Consider the following 14,903-nt stretch of genomic DNA (forward strand, 5'->3'; position numbering starts at 1 on the left):
GGTGTATGGGGGGAACAGTTTTCAGTATGATCATTGAACAGGACTCACCTGAGCACCTCTGCAAAACCAGTCCAGTGTCTTGAACAGGATTCAGCAGGAGAGAGAAGCCAGCAAAGTTTAGTGACATTCCTGAGAATTATGCATGTAACTCAGCAAAGTCCTAGCAGGTGGGCCAAAGGATGGGAATGGCCGGCTTAGAATAGCTCAGTTGTCCTGGTGACTGTGAAACAGCTTCACTTTAAGTATTCTTAGATGTCTGACTGAGGCTCACAGGCTAAGTGAATCCTCAGCAGTTTTCAGATGAAACAAAATCTGGGAGGAGTGATTGAACAGCAAGTGGCTGTGCGGCCATTCAGAGGGACCTTGACTTCCATAGCTACTGTCACAAGTGTGGCTTGTGCAGGCCCTGTGAGTAACACCAACACATCAAAGTAGCAAACTGGCAGTTTTTATATCAAGGCAGTGGGGCAAAGCTCATATTGCCTTCACTTATTCTCATCAGCACTGAAAAACTCAGAAGTGAATGGAACTCAACTCAGAAAAAGTGCTAGGACCTGATTCTTCTCTTGTGACTGCAGCTCTTAGTTCAGGGCAGAAGATTTCAAGTTTCTCTTGATCAGCTCTGTCAGGATATGTGTGACCTTGGGTCATGTGGCACATAATAAATTTCCTTTGGCTATACAAAAAAGTTTTCTGAAAAACGCAGAGAAGACAGACAAGGGGGATCTGTGCAGCAGTACATTATTTTGCATCTATGAAGAGGCACTGGCCCTGAAACTGCAGTGAACTTCCAGCATGAGACTGCCTTCATACATGTAGGTGATACATAGCCCATAGAAATGGCACTGTGCATGGTCAAAGCCGAGAGTTGGTCACAGACTCACAATGTCAGGGTTAGATGATTTATTCACATTTGCATGACCAGCTGTAGTGGGTTAGCCCCAGTCCAACACAGCCAGTCACTCATTCACTCCCCACTAAGTGGAATGGAGAAGGGTAAATATGCGGAAACTTGGGGATTGAGATAAAGACACTGGAACAGATAAAACAAAAGCTGTGCTACCAAGTAAAACAAAACAAGGAGTTCTTTCACTGCTTTTCAAAGGCCAGCAGGCGTTCAGCGTCCCACAGAAGATCAGGGATGTTCTCTGTCACAGTTGTGTCAAAACACCAACACTATAACCCTGGGCACCCCACCTTACTCCTTCTTTCCCACAGATTTTATTGCTCAGCATGGTGTATGGAATATTCCTCTGGTCATTTGGGGTCCGCTGTCCTGGCTGTGTCACCTCAACTTTTTGTGCACTCCCACCCTGCTTGCTGTGGTGTAGTATGACAGAGAAGTTCTGATGCTGTGCAAATATTGCTCAGAAATCACTAAAGCACCACTATGTTATCAACAATTTTTCCATCACAAATCCAAAATATTGCACCATACTAACTGCTATAAGAAAAATTAACTTCATCCCACCCAAAGCCAGTAGAGTAGTGGTAGCCTGGAATTTGGCCTAGTTACCCAAAATCCAAGAACAGAGATTTCTTAAAGTAGGAACAGGCCTCCTTCCCTTTGACATCACACTCAACACATGTTCCTTTATTTACTGTGACTGAAAATTTCAGCAGGTTTCTGCATAAGCTTTAATGTATGCCTTGCAGCAAGGTCTACCTAGTTCAACAGGGACAGTTTTCCCTGTGACACATAACTGCACTGCTGTTTCTTCCCTATGGATGTCTGGTGTGCTCTCACTCCAAAGTAAGCATTAAAAGTCTACCTACTAGTAGATAGCTTTATCTGACAAACATTCAGAGCTGGGCCTCTGTCAGAAATAATCTACCCTGGCAACATGCCACCCACCACTTTTTCGATGGATGGCAGATCTAAAGGAGGTTTCATTAAACAAGGCTCTGCTCATAGTAAGTATTGTTTTTCTATTTCCTTCACTGCTGAAATTATTTTTTGTTTTGAGAAATGGAGTCCACGGGGGGCTGATGGGGTCCGTCTGTCTGAGCAGGGGAAAAGCACCTTCAGCCACAGGCTTGCCAGGCAGATGGCAAGGGCTTTAAACTCCAGGTGTCTGGAGATGGGAACTTCTGCCCATTCCACCCCAACCAGTTTGATGTCAGTGTCAGCAGGAGATACCAGAGCTTGGAGTGGGATCACAGGCCAGAAGGAGAACACCTGAAAATCCACAGAGGAATTCCGGAGACTCCAGGCAGTAAGTTGGCTTCATTGGAGACCAGATTTGAATGCCTTTGTGCAAACACACAGAACATGGGGAATGAACAAGAGAGTGAGGGATGTGTGCCTGCTTGCAGAGCCATAATCTTATTGGCATCACTGAGATGTGAAAGGGATGCCTCCATGAACGAAGAGTTGGAATGGTTCAGAGGGCTGGAATACAGGTTCTTCAGGTAGGACAGGGACACAAGGGCATGAAATGACAGGACTAGAGGTAACAGCTTCAAGCTAAAGGAGAGTAGTTTTAGATTAGAGGTTAGGAAGAAATTCTTTACTATGAGGGTGGTGAGGCACTAAACAGGTTGCCCCAAGAAGCTGTGGATGCCCCATCCCTGGAGAGGCTCAGAGCCAGGTTAGGTGTGGCTCTGCACTAAGCCTGACCTAGTGCAAGGTGTTCCTGCCCATGGCAGGAGGGTTGAAACTAGATGATTTGTAAGGTCCCCCCAAACAAAACCATTGTATGATTCCATGATGAACACATAATACATTTTTTTTGATGTTGCTCCTCCCTGCCTGCTGCAGTTTTGAACCTGATTTAAATGATTCTGGCAAGTCAGATGAAGCAGACCTGGATGTGGGAGACTGGAAGTTTCCTGAGAATTACTACAACAGGTAATGTATTTCCATTTTTGTGACATCAAAGAATCCAGAATTTCTTTTCCAACTTCTCCTGCTGCTACTTCCTTCCCCAGTAAGGGTCAGGATCTGATCCTAAGATTGGATTTAACCTTGGATGTAACAATACAGAAGCCTTTCCACCACAGCCCAAGTGTGCTTCATCACATATGGCCTTAGTTGTAACTTCATCTTCAAAATTCTTTGGCCAAATTATTTCCAAACTATGTTCCAGCCTCCCTTTAAAGCCTTCAAAAGGGGACAAGAGAACCCTCTGTTTGGAATTTTTATGGTAATTCCTCTTCTATACATTATCTCTTATCTGGTTGAAGGAACATACAATGAAAATATCACTTCAAATTCCTTTGAGGAGGAGGTAGCATGATCATGTGCTGCCATCCTCCACCCATTTCTGACAAATTGACAGCAATCTCTGGCCTGTTTGATTTCAGCTGACAGCTGAGGGATGTTATTCACCTATGTTGCCTCATGAACCATAAAAACTGAGCTCACACAATCCATCCAGAGCAAATAATCAATGTGCTATTTTATACTCATGAAGAAGGGTAAAGTAAAAAATCCACAGTCATGAAAACACACAAGGGAAGGAAGACACAGTCTGCTCACTGCAGGAGTTCAATTCTCCAGGCTTCTGGTAATGATTTTGTTTGAGCATAATTGTCTTTGTGAATCAGCCAATCACATGATGCAATAAGCAAAACAGTAAATCAGTTCAAGCAGTGATGTACCTTATAATTAAGCAATGCAAGTAATCAACCTAAAATAGGACCCACATGAAATTGTAGTGTCATCAAGCAATAACTCAATCACAGGTCTGTATCCAATGTGGTAATCACGTGGAAAAGGTTGTTTAATTATTAAGCCCCTCAATTTTGAATTTCCTGGTAGAACCCAGGCAACGTTTAAATGCCCTGTCAGAAAACAGAACTACTTTCCAGTTAGTAGTTTCCCTTACTGTTGAACATGTAGAAGACAGTTTTATCTTTCCTGAAGCCCCAAAAGAATTGACTTTCTAAGAGCGGCTGTGCCTTTGCTCTGAAAGCCTTTATTTTAAAAGGAGGAACACTGTGTTCCTATCCTTTTTATTCCTCTCCAAAAGCTCATCTAGTCTCAGAAGCTGACAAAGAGATCCTACCATGGTATTTTGCAATCTTTCCAAGGGAAAAAAATACCAAACTCTTACCTTTTGCTCTGTGGAATCCCTTTCCACAAACAAGAGCTGCTTTAGACTTCTTTGCGATCAAAGTACCTCCTTGTAAAATTAAAAGGAAAGCTTTTGTGAAGCATAATTTCTTTTGTGATTGAAAACATTTTTCTTCTAGCAAATGGAAGCAGAAATGAGTAATAACTTTTGAAGTCATTAGGTTTTATCTGTAGCATTTTCTGCTGAACATTTTGATTATCAGGTGGTTTTGACAGAAATGTGTGAGATTTAATTTTTTTAGTTTAACATTTCTTGAACTCTGTGAAAACTAAATCAAAAATAATTTGAAGAAAAAACGGAAAAAAGCACAACCAAACTAAAGTAAGGAAGTCCTTTTACAGAAACTGTCATGAAAGATATTATCATCATGTGGGCTTTCTTTCAATTCTCTTTTCTAAGGCTGAGGTTTGACACCATTCTCACAAGTTGCATTTATTTCCTTGGGAGTTAAGTTCTCATTAGTGTTTGCTTAGTAGATGCTGCTTCATTTATTTCAGTTTCTGCCTTCTGTGATACTTTGAGCTGCAGCCTCCATGAAGTCAGAAGATCTCTAGTCTCAGCTGCATCACAGGGATGGTCCTTTTTAGACAGCTAAATATATCACCATGACTTGAATTTTCTTCTGGGATTTGTGAATTGAATAGATGGGGTTCTCCATTCCCTCTGCATTGACATACAATTGAGAAAGCTTGACCTTTAGCTGCTGAATACCCATTTCATTCTAGCCTGACAATAATTCAGTCCCAGAACCATAATGAGGTTTCCCAAACTTGTTTGTCTGCTAATTACATAGTTTTATCCTATGCTGGGAGTCAAAAAGGGAACTGGTCACCAATTAACCATGACATTTCTGCTGTTTTTCTGTCCCAAAGTGACCTGACACGTCCCACTAATCTTCTCCTTGGGTCTTCAGGAAGCCTACACCATATTATTCTGTACTTTTCCACTAATATATCCTGTAGGAGACAAATGTAATGAAACTCAGTGCAAGACCTTATGAGAGGGTGAGGTACTATTTTTAAACTGTCTCTAAGTAGGTTAAAGCTTGGCACTTACACGTTTACATCAAGTCACCAGCACCAAGAGGAGTGTGCCCAGCTGCTCCGACTAAGATCAGTGATGTACGACACAGAGGACAATGGATGCTTGCCCTTGAGTCTCCACTGTGTCTCTTGGGTTTGTCGTGGTAGGTTCTTGGAGTAAGGTTTTCATATGCTTCAGGAAGTCTCAGCTATTTTACATTGACACTTACTCGAACCTTCATGAACCAGATAAGTCAAATGTCCTAGTTTCCTGATTTTTAGACATTTTAAGTGTGCAGTGTGTTTTCTTGTGGAGATAGGAGGAAAAGAATCAGCATAGGATATACCATAACTGTGTCACCATCTTTTCTTGAAAGGTGTCAGTGACAGGTCATACATGGGCTGTGACCTTATAAAAGCAGTAATTTTTTGGGGTCAATTGAAAAAAATACCTGTTTGCCATTGTTTAGCAGTTTGATTGTTGTTTCCTATGTCTTTGGTTACCAATACAGTCTGTTCATGTAAAACCTCCTCTGCTGTTTCTTGGGTGCATGCACACATACACAAGTGTACACTTTTTAAATTGTTCATCTTTCAAACCAATTGTTCTCTGTCTATTAAAAATCTTCTTAGAACTGCCTCAAAAACAGTGCTTCACTGTTGAAGCCAGTAATTTTTTCAGATCTGCAACCTCATTCACCTCCAAAAATACAGGACACTGCCAGGATCTCAGAGTCAAGGGACTTGCTTTATAAGACACTGGTAGCACAGAAAATAATAACTTTTATTCTTTTGACTAGGAAAATCTTAGCTTTTGTAAGGATGACACTGTCTGAGAAGGAAGCAGTTCTGATCTGCAAATCATTTGCACTACCATGTCACGACTCTTCACCTTAACAAATATTGACCCTATCAGAATCCATTTCTGCAATCCCTGGGAAGTGAGATCAGCTCTTTAGGGACAAGTGCTCTTCCCTGGGTGTCCAAACACTTCTGATTGACAGGAGAGCTATTTAGCCATATCAGATGTACTAGCCAATGGATGAACATGGCTAGTACATGATGAAAATGTCTAGGTAACATTTCCCTTGTGTTGTGAGACAAAATCCAATGTCTGGCTCTGGTATGGCCTTACATGGCCAGTGGAATCCCACTTGCTTCTTGAAGTCTCTGATCAGGAAAATATTCCATCGAGGCATGATCAGTATTTTGGTGTCACCTCTGCATAAACAAACTCCTAAGAGGATCATATGGGACTGACATCTTGTCCAGCGCTAGGACATTGAAAATCACATTTGTTATTTGAAAGTGAAAGGAAGAAACCAGTCCAGAGAAAATCTGGTCGTGTGCTTGGAAACCTGGCTTTGATTGTTCCTGCTTCCACCCTCACTTAGTGAGTTGGGATAGATCTTTCTCTGGATACTCTATTGCTCTTCTCATGACTCAAACTTATTTCATGCCCTCCTTTAGTAATGATCTCAACAGATCTACTTGACCTTGCTGATGAACTTCAGGTATCAGTATTTGTGGTATGATGCTGTATTGTTAATATTGGACCTGCTGGTTTATATTAGGAGCAAGAGTTCACTCTGCACCCATTTCCAGACATTTGTGTTCAAATTCCACTCCTGCAGAAAGGTGATGACTTTCTTGTTTTGCTTACCTTTTCTCTTCATGGTGTAGGACTGTCTTAATGGGTATATCTTTATAGGGTGTGAAAGAAATACATGTCCAATAAATTTTCAGTAAATGAATAGGACACTTTAAAATTCATGCACATAACAGGCAGCAGACTTTTAGTGCCTTCCAGAGTTCAATTTCTAGTTTTTATTTAATTTTGTAGCAATAGTGAAGTCTCATATGGCATGAAGCAAAAGGCAAATCTCATATCCACAAGTGTATATTCATTTAAAGTTAGCTAATGAAGTAATTTTATAAGAGGTAGCTCCAAGTGGAGAAAAAAAGTGTGGAGAAGATTAATTCAGCTGAGTCTCTCACCATTTCAAATTGAAGGGGAAAGAAACCCAAACATGCACCAATTTAATATAATGTTAATTCCTTGAAAACTCTCCTGAGTAGATTCTTTATTTCCTAGTAGAGATTCTTACTACAATTAGTCTCTCATGAAGACTTAATAAAATTTAATTCTCCTCTAACAAGCCAACAATTTCCATGAAATTAATCAAAACTAACAATATGAGACTTTTACTCCTGTGTTACTTGAGGTTGAAACTTGCTGATGGATTAGAAAATCATGGAATGGATAGACAAATGAATGTGCAGGTGGGTTATATTTGCCCTATTTCCACATTAAATAGCTTTGATTCTCTTATCCCTTTGGGGTCTACATATGTTTTTCAGGAAGGTTGCTTAAATATGTGCTTAACCACAGAGCCCTAACCCATTATTTGAGTGTTTTTCACTATTCTACTGTGATACCTGAACAGAGAACTCTCTGAAGTGAGAGGTTTAATCCAAAGTATAATTGTGATGGAGACTGAGTGGGAGCAAAAGAAATGATGATTTGTAGAAGAAAGCCCAGCAGGGAATTTGCCACCATTCCTAGGCAGCTTGGAAACCTGAGAAACAACACAAAAGGAATGGAAAAACAAAGTTTTCTGTGTGGTTGCTTAAGCTGAATTTGAACACACAAATGGCCAAGCCTGAAGCAACACCAACCAGGCCTCCCCAGCTCAGCTTGCCCAAACCTGGCTTCCCATGCCACAGAGTCTCAGCAAGTGGGCAAATGACTTCATTCTTACTCACTGTTACTGGCACATCAAGAGGGAGCTTGGACAGAGGCATTCATGTTTATGTGCAAGAATAGTGACCTGCTTTGTTTGTGTGCATCATCTGGCTGATAAATGCTGTCATTTGAAGACTAAATATTACAAAAGGAGATTAGGTGAGAAATGGCATGCAGGCAATTAGCAAAAAGCAATGGGAAATTAAAAGGCACATGAGGACATATGGAACAATGTTTGTATTTCACAGAGATTCACATGTTAGTGATTAAGCATTCAAGTTACTGAATCCTGAAATGCTTTGACTGTCAACACAGGACATTTTCCTCTCTAGACTTGCATTTCCCAAAGATTCTCTAAACACAGTGAATTTTCTCATTTACTTTGTTAGTAATTTTCAGCAAAAACTGACTATACAGGAAGGCCCTGTGTAAGAGTTAAATTGACAGATCATCTTTACAATGACATAATTTCTATTCAGGTGAACTCATCATATGAGATGTTCATGCTTAGAAGAACTAATTTGGATTCAGCACACATGCACTAATGGAAGTGTCGAAGTCCAGTAATTTCAGTATATTAAGATTAACTCTCTAGTGCTTTAGCTTAAATCAAAATCTGTGTTTTGGCCACATTTGTCTAATACTCATCATATTTAGTTGTAAGAATTTTATTAAGGCTACTTATTTCTACTGGCCAGTAGTCAGTCACCCCTTTGGTGACTGTTTAATATGGTAACAGCTGATGTGTTCCACTGACATTTTACAGATTAGTTAACTCTTCTCCTTTTTGTTAAGGGTTTCAATTGCATGAACTGTACATGGGGAGGATATGAAAATCAAAAGAAGAAAATCACAAACTAATTTTTTAATCAGTTTTAGCTATAAGAATTTTTAGAGGGTTAGACTAAATCCTGGGGTCTGATTAGTTGTCATAGCCCCTGAAGACAGTGGGATAATAACGCAGGTCTAATAGATGAGGTGTAAAAAATTTGCCAGTGGGAGAAGAATCAATAGAAGATGCAACATTTTTTCTCTATTGCATAGATTTGCACACAAAAGAAGAGTACTTGCAGTCAGAGAGATGAAATGCAGAGCTACAGTATTGTCAGAAAGCTGTGGCAGTTGCTGAAGAGAGGAATCTTAAAAAATACCAGAAGGAAAAAAGATTTTATGGCAACTATAACATATATGATCAACTGGCAATACAAGGATGAAGCAGAAAAACGCATGGTAGTGTATGTCCGTGGAGCCCCATGGAGAGAAACTGATGAAAGAACAATGTGATGTATTAGGCTGTGGATGCCTGTTAGATGGGTTTCCTCACTGCCTTGTATTCCTTGTGCTTGGTTGTGCAATGCAAGGGGATTGAATCTCCAACATTGCAACCTGCGTGCAACCTTATTCCTGCAACACTGTGGCGCTGTTGATTCACTGACACTGAATGGATCAATAGAAGAAATGTCACGCCAGTAAAGGCAGGGAACAAGCTGGCTGGATACTTTAATTTGTGTGACATTACAAGTTACATTTTACAGTTCCACTGAGGTAAAAAAAACCCAACCCAACACACATTCTAAGGTGACATCCATGTCTATTTCTTGTGGATTACATAGATTTGTTTTCAGGTACTGGTATTCTGCTAATCTCATTCAGCAAATACACTTACCTAGAAAATGACTTCATCGCATGTTTAGCTTTCTTATCAAAGTGAGGCAGTGGAGATCAAGTTCAAAACTGAAATAGGAAGTTATGAGGATTCCTAAGCTTTCAGACTTCATTTAACTACCATGGTCTCTTCAGAAACATCTGGGTGTAAAGAGCATAATCCTGCAGCAGCCTAATTTGACAGCATCTACATCACCCCTCAGAGTAATTGCTCTACATGTATCTGAAGTATCTAAAAATATGCACTGTAGTGGTTTGACATTGGCCAAAGCCAGGCACTCAAGAAAAAATCTATTTATTCATTCTCCTCTGCTATAGTTGAGCAGAGAAGAATGAGTAAATAGGTTTTTTATTTGGTGGGTGCTTGGCTTTGGCCAATGTTAAAACTCGACAATTTTGGTGGAGGATGCAGGCATTTGGTTCCAGGTGTACTGCTCACCCCTCCAGGTGAAGGCAAACTGAGGCCTGCTTTCTGCTGCCAGAGGAATGGAGAAAAATGCATTGGCAATGTCTATAGTGGCAACAGTGGCATACCACTTCACTTCCTTGGACCCCAGCTCGTACTGGAGTTCCAGCATGTCCGGCACAGCAGCACTCAGTGGTGGAGTCACTTCATTCAAGCCACAATAGTCCACAGTCAGTCTCCATTCTTTGTCAGACTTGCACACAGGCCAGATGGGACTATTGAAGGGTGAGTGGGTCTTGCTGGCCACCCCTTGGCTCTCCAGTTCATGGATCATTTTTTGGATTGGGATCATGGCATTTGGATTCATCTGATGCTGCTGGCGGTTTACTGTCGAGGTGGCAATTGGCACTTGTTGCTCTTCCACCTTCAGGAGTTCTCCTGCAGAAGGATTCTCGGACAGCTAGGAAAGCTGTTCAATTGCCTAATGGATCTGTGTATCCCTCCATGTGCTTCATGAATTACAGGAAAACAGTTTCTTGTTTCATAGTCCTCACCATGGATTGCAAAACAATCTCAGCTCTGAGGTTTGGAGCACCTCCTCCTACCCCTCCCTCCTTTTCACTGACCTTAATGTTGCCGCACTGCTCTCCTCACAAATTTTCACCGTTCCCTTTTCTCGGACTTGGGAATTGGTGTTTGTAGGTTTGCTTGTTCTCAAGTTCTACCAATTGAAAAGTTCTTACAGGGTTTCACAGGGCTGAAAAGCTGATCCCATCCGGGCTGAGGGGAATTGCTCCTCATGCCCCTCGCTGTCGGCCACACGGGCCCCCAGCAGCTGCGCGGGTGGTGCCGGGCACCGCGACACCGCCGCGTTCAGCGCCTCTGTTTGTGTGAGGCTCCCAAAAGGAGAAGCTGCTGCCGCCAGCCCTGCCCTTCCATTGGCAGCACGGCTGGCTGAAGGCAGCTAAGCAGGCAAAGCTCACTGCGAGCCGTGGCGAGGTGGCTGCATGCATGGTCCTGGCTGTGTGGCTGGCCCCGCTGGCATGGCTCTGGCTGCACTGGCATGGCCCCCATCAGCCGCCTCCCTACCTTGTGGAAGAAGGAGAAGGAGAGCGTGTGTGCAGTTTTTTTCCTACTTAAATATGTCATCACAGAGGCATTACCAACTTCTGTAATTGTAAAGAACAGCTAGTAACGTGTCCATATTCAGAGCCTTCAGGGACTGGCTTTGCTAGATATACTAGAAACTTCGAGCAGTTGTTTATTGCTTTTTTTCTCAAATGTTGCCTCTGTGGCTTCTCCTACCACCCAGTAAATATCAGGCTCTGTTAAACTAACACAAGCACACATTCACTTCATGCTTAATGAAAAGTTTAAAATGTTAATCAATGAAATTTGTTGTTATGGCTCAGAGATTGACATTTTGAGATGACAGCGTCCCTTCCAAGATGAGGTCAGAACTTGAGACTACTCTTTTAAAACAGGAAAAGAACTACAGGACATATCAACTGACACCAAGCTATCATTTCAGCCAAGTATGCTGCTTCCCTCTAATAATTTTCTTTTCCAAGACACAGAGTAAAGAAAGAAGGCGAGACATAGAATTACCTGGAAAAATAGAAATTCTGTTGTAAAGTGTGTTTGACATTTTGAATCTTGCTTGCACTTTAAATTGCAACAAAGAGGAAAAGTGTGACCTCTTTTTCCCTCTCCATGACAAAAGAATTCTGAAAAAACCCAATTTACACTGCTATGACTTTGTTTATTTTTCAGACATGCATGTATTGCTTGAAGCAAGGCAAAGTGATTTGGTCATGGAAAACATGCAACACTTTAGATACCTCCAAGTAGAATGTTTCAACAGCATTAAATATAGAACAGTAATTTTTTTTTACCTCTTTGCTTCCAAACTCATGTATAAGCTGACACATCACAAAATGCTCTGGTTTGGATGACTTGTTTACTGGTGGAAAAATTCCTGCCAAAAGTACTTGAAATAATAATCTCACGACAAAACTTGATATGCTTTGGATAGAAGCGTCTTTATTTAATCACTCTAGTGATAAAGATGGATTCTTGGCTTTATGGACAGCTTCTGTCTGCCAAGGAAGCCTTGTAATGTAGAGCTCTAAATCCTGGAGATAAAAGCTACAGGATATTTACCTGATCATGCCTATCCACAGGAATCAGAGTCCTGCTGAGAAGGGACTCTCAATCTGTCTGGTAAGGCAAGAACTTGTCCAGAGAACGGGAAACGAAGAAAGGAATAGAGATACAGTGACCAGGGGACTAGAAAAGGTAGCAAACAAACAAGAAATTGTCAGCTTAGCAGCTAGAGGCTGTAAATGGCAGCCTAACATGTGGCTTATTCATAAAATAAGCTGGGACATCTCTGTTCATTAAAATAAAAAAGAAAAAAAATAGATGGTTTGCATTCCTGTGTTTACATGTCATTAAGACAGAACAATCAATGCATGTTTGTTTCCGTTTTTCTGATGGTGGGCAGCTAAAATTTGGTCTTGTGATAGCTGAAGCAAATGCTCAACTAGAAAGTTAATCTTCAAGAAATCTCAAGGGACGAGAACTTCAGAGCTATCAGAAATGGTTGAAAAACCCTTTTATAGTTTTGGCTTAAGGGAAACACACACTTCTTAAAAAGAATATTATGTGTGTTTTTTTTTTTAAATTTGGTTGGAAAATAAAGACCTTACTCAAAGCCTGCTGTAAGTTGAATGGAACAACAAGAAACAAAGCCACACTTCTGAAAAGGCAAAAAATGCTTGAATTCTGAAATGTTTTGACAGTCAGAATTGACAGTTGAAGAGAAAATGAAACATATAGTAGATTTGTGTTCAGTGAACTAAACCAGTGAAGGATTAGCAGCTGATGTGGTGTACGAACTACCATTAGAAAGCACCTGACTCCTCTCTCTCGGTAGCTGTGTTGACAAAAAGCTAATCATCCTGCTCCTATGCAGGTCTTGCCAGCAGTCCACTGAACAGTGCAGTGGCTCCAATAGTGAGAGCTCATAAAATATAAGGAGGGGAAAAGGAAAAAGAAACAGAGTATGATCATTTTGGGCAGCTGCTTAAGTATTTTCTATAACCTTTACACTTTGTTTGTGAGCTTTCTTATTAGTATCATTTTCACATGGCATTGGTTTCAGTTTAGTAGTCAAACACCATATGGAAATGAATAATCAAACATTGCGTTTTAAGATGTTGAAATGAAACATCCTGACTAATTTATTTTTTTCTGCTGAAAACAGACCTTTCCTTCCTTTTGGAAATCCAAATATATATTTTTCTATGGAAAATGTCACTAAATCCAATTATTGGCTTATTCCATTTCTTACACAGATTCCCTGCTGGTGGCCAAGGAAGAAATCTGAGTTCCATGCAGAAAACTCCATGGAGGAGATCTTTGCTCAGTTTTCTGTACTCTTCATTTGCACCAAGCAAGGTCATAATGTGGATTCCTACTGTTCTGGTTCTGCAAGGAAGAACAAGCCTATTCCCACAATCAGCAGCAGGCATATGTCAGCTACACAGTGCAAACCAGACTACGAACTGGCTTTGGCACTTGGGGAAATTTTGGAGGCGTCAGGGCAGGTTCAGCTGTTCTCTGTCCGTGGTGCTGGGATAGACCCCATTCACAGACACCAGTCTCTATCCCTCACTCTGGTGAGAAAACACTGCTGTTTCTGAGATTTTTTTTACTGTCCAGTAAATGTTATAAAGTTGCATTACTCCTAGATTCATACTCATAAATTATTATGAACCTAGGATATTGTAATATACCATCAGAAAGAAGATGCATGTGGCATTGCTCATTTCATTACCAGGGCTTCAGAGCTGTTGTTTCGCCTGTAGCAGACATCATGTATGGCAGGTAAATCACCTAGCAGATCCCCATGAGTCTATCTTTCCAGCTGGGCTTCTTGGAAAATTGAGTAAAGGCTCTGCCTCCGAGGTAAATGCCTTCTCAAGAAGCCTTTCTGAGACTATGAATAGACACAGATCTATAGACTACACCATCTATTTTGACTGTGTCCTTTCCTGCCTTTGTGCCTGATCCTCATGTGGTGAGGAGTGTACTGGAGGGAACTTTCCTGACTGAATAGTCAGGGTATCACCGGGGCAGGAGCTACCCAAATCAGGCTCACAAGTGATTGGATTTTCACCTAGAAGGTACATCCTGTGGGAGTTACATGGAAGCTGGTGCTTGAGGCAGGGTAGAGATGCTGAAGCTAGGCTTCAGAGTATCTAAGTGGAGTTTGTGGTTTCATGATGATGTGCCTTGTCTCCTGAAGAGGAGGGAACTGTGAGGTAGTCAGTGTTAAGAGCTATGCTTCACTGTCTCACATATCATGATTTTCTGTGTCAGCTGTGTAATCTGGAAAAGGTGGGTGCAGTTTGGAAACAGAACCACAGGGACGTGACCCTTGGAGGGTCAGCTGGCTCTGGAAACAGACCAGCAGTTCTAAACAGGTCAACAAGAAGCTCAAGGATCTCTCAGGGACTTCTGGATGTCCCTATTGTTTTGTCTGGCTTCTGAAATCCCTGTGGATGACATCACTCTTCTCTGCACAGAAGGGAGGACATTTGCTATTGCAAAGCTTGTAATGAGCCTATAAACAGGAACATTTCTCAGCAACCCCACTTGGCTATGCTGACCCTTGGCTGCTGCAGGGGTTTCTTGATGTAGCACAGTCCAGGATTCCCAAAATAGGAAGAAGAAAGTGATTTTAGGCAGCTGGCTATTCTAACTATTAGCTTACACTTTTCTGATCCTTCTGTTTAAAGGTATTTGTATCGTTCCTTCCCAGACTCTGAGATGCAAGAGCAAGGTGTGTGTATGGAGGTTTGGTAGTCTGGGGTGCGGACACTGTCCTTCTCTCTAAGAGCAATCATATGATGAAAAAGGAATGTGGGTTGTGACATGACAGACCCAAAATATAAACCCTGCTCAAAGTCATATAGAAA

The sequence above is a fragment of the Melozone crissalis genome, unplaced genomic scaffold (assembly GCF_028551555.1).
Source record: "Melozone crissalis strain CALT ecotype California unplaced genomic scaffold, PUWL_Pcris_2 ptg000005l_1, whole genome shotgun sequence".
Classification (NCBI taxonomy): domain Eukaryota; kingdom Metazoa; phylum Chordata; class Aves; order Passeriformes; family Passerellidae; genus Melozone; species Melozone crissalis.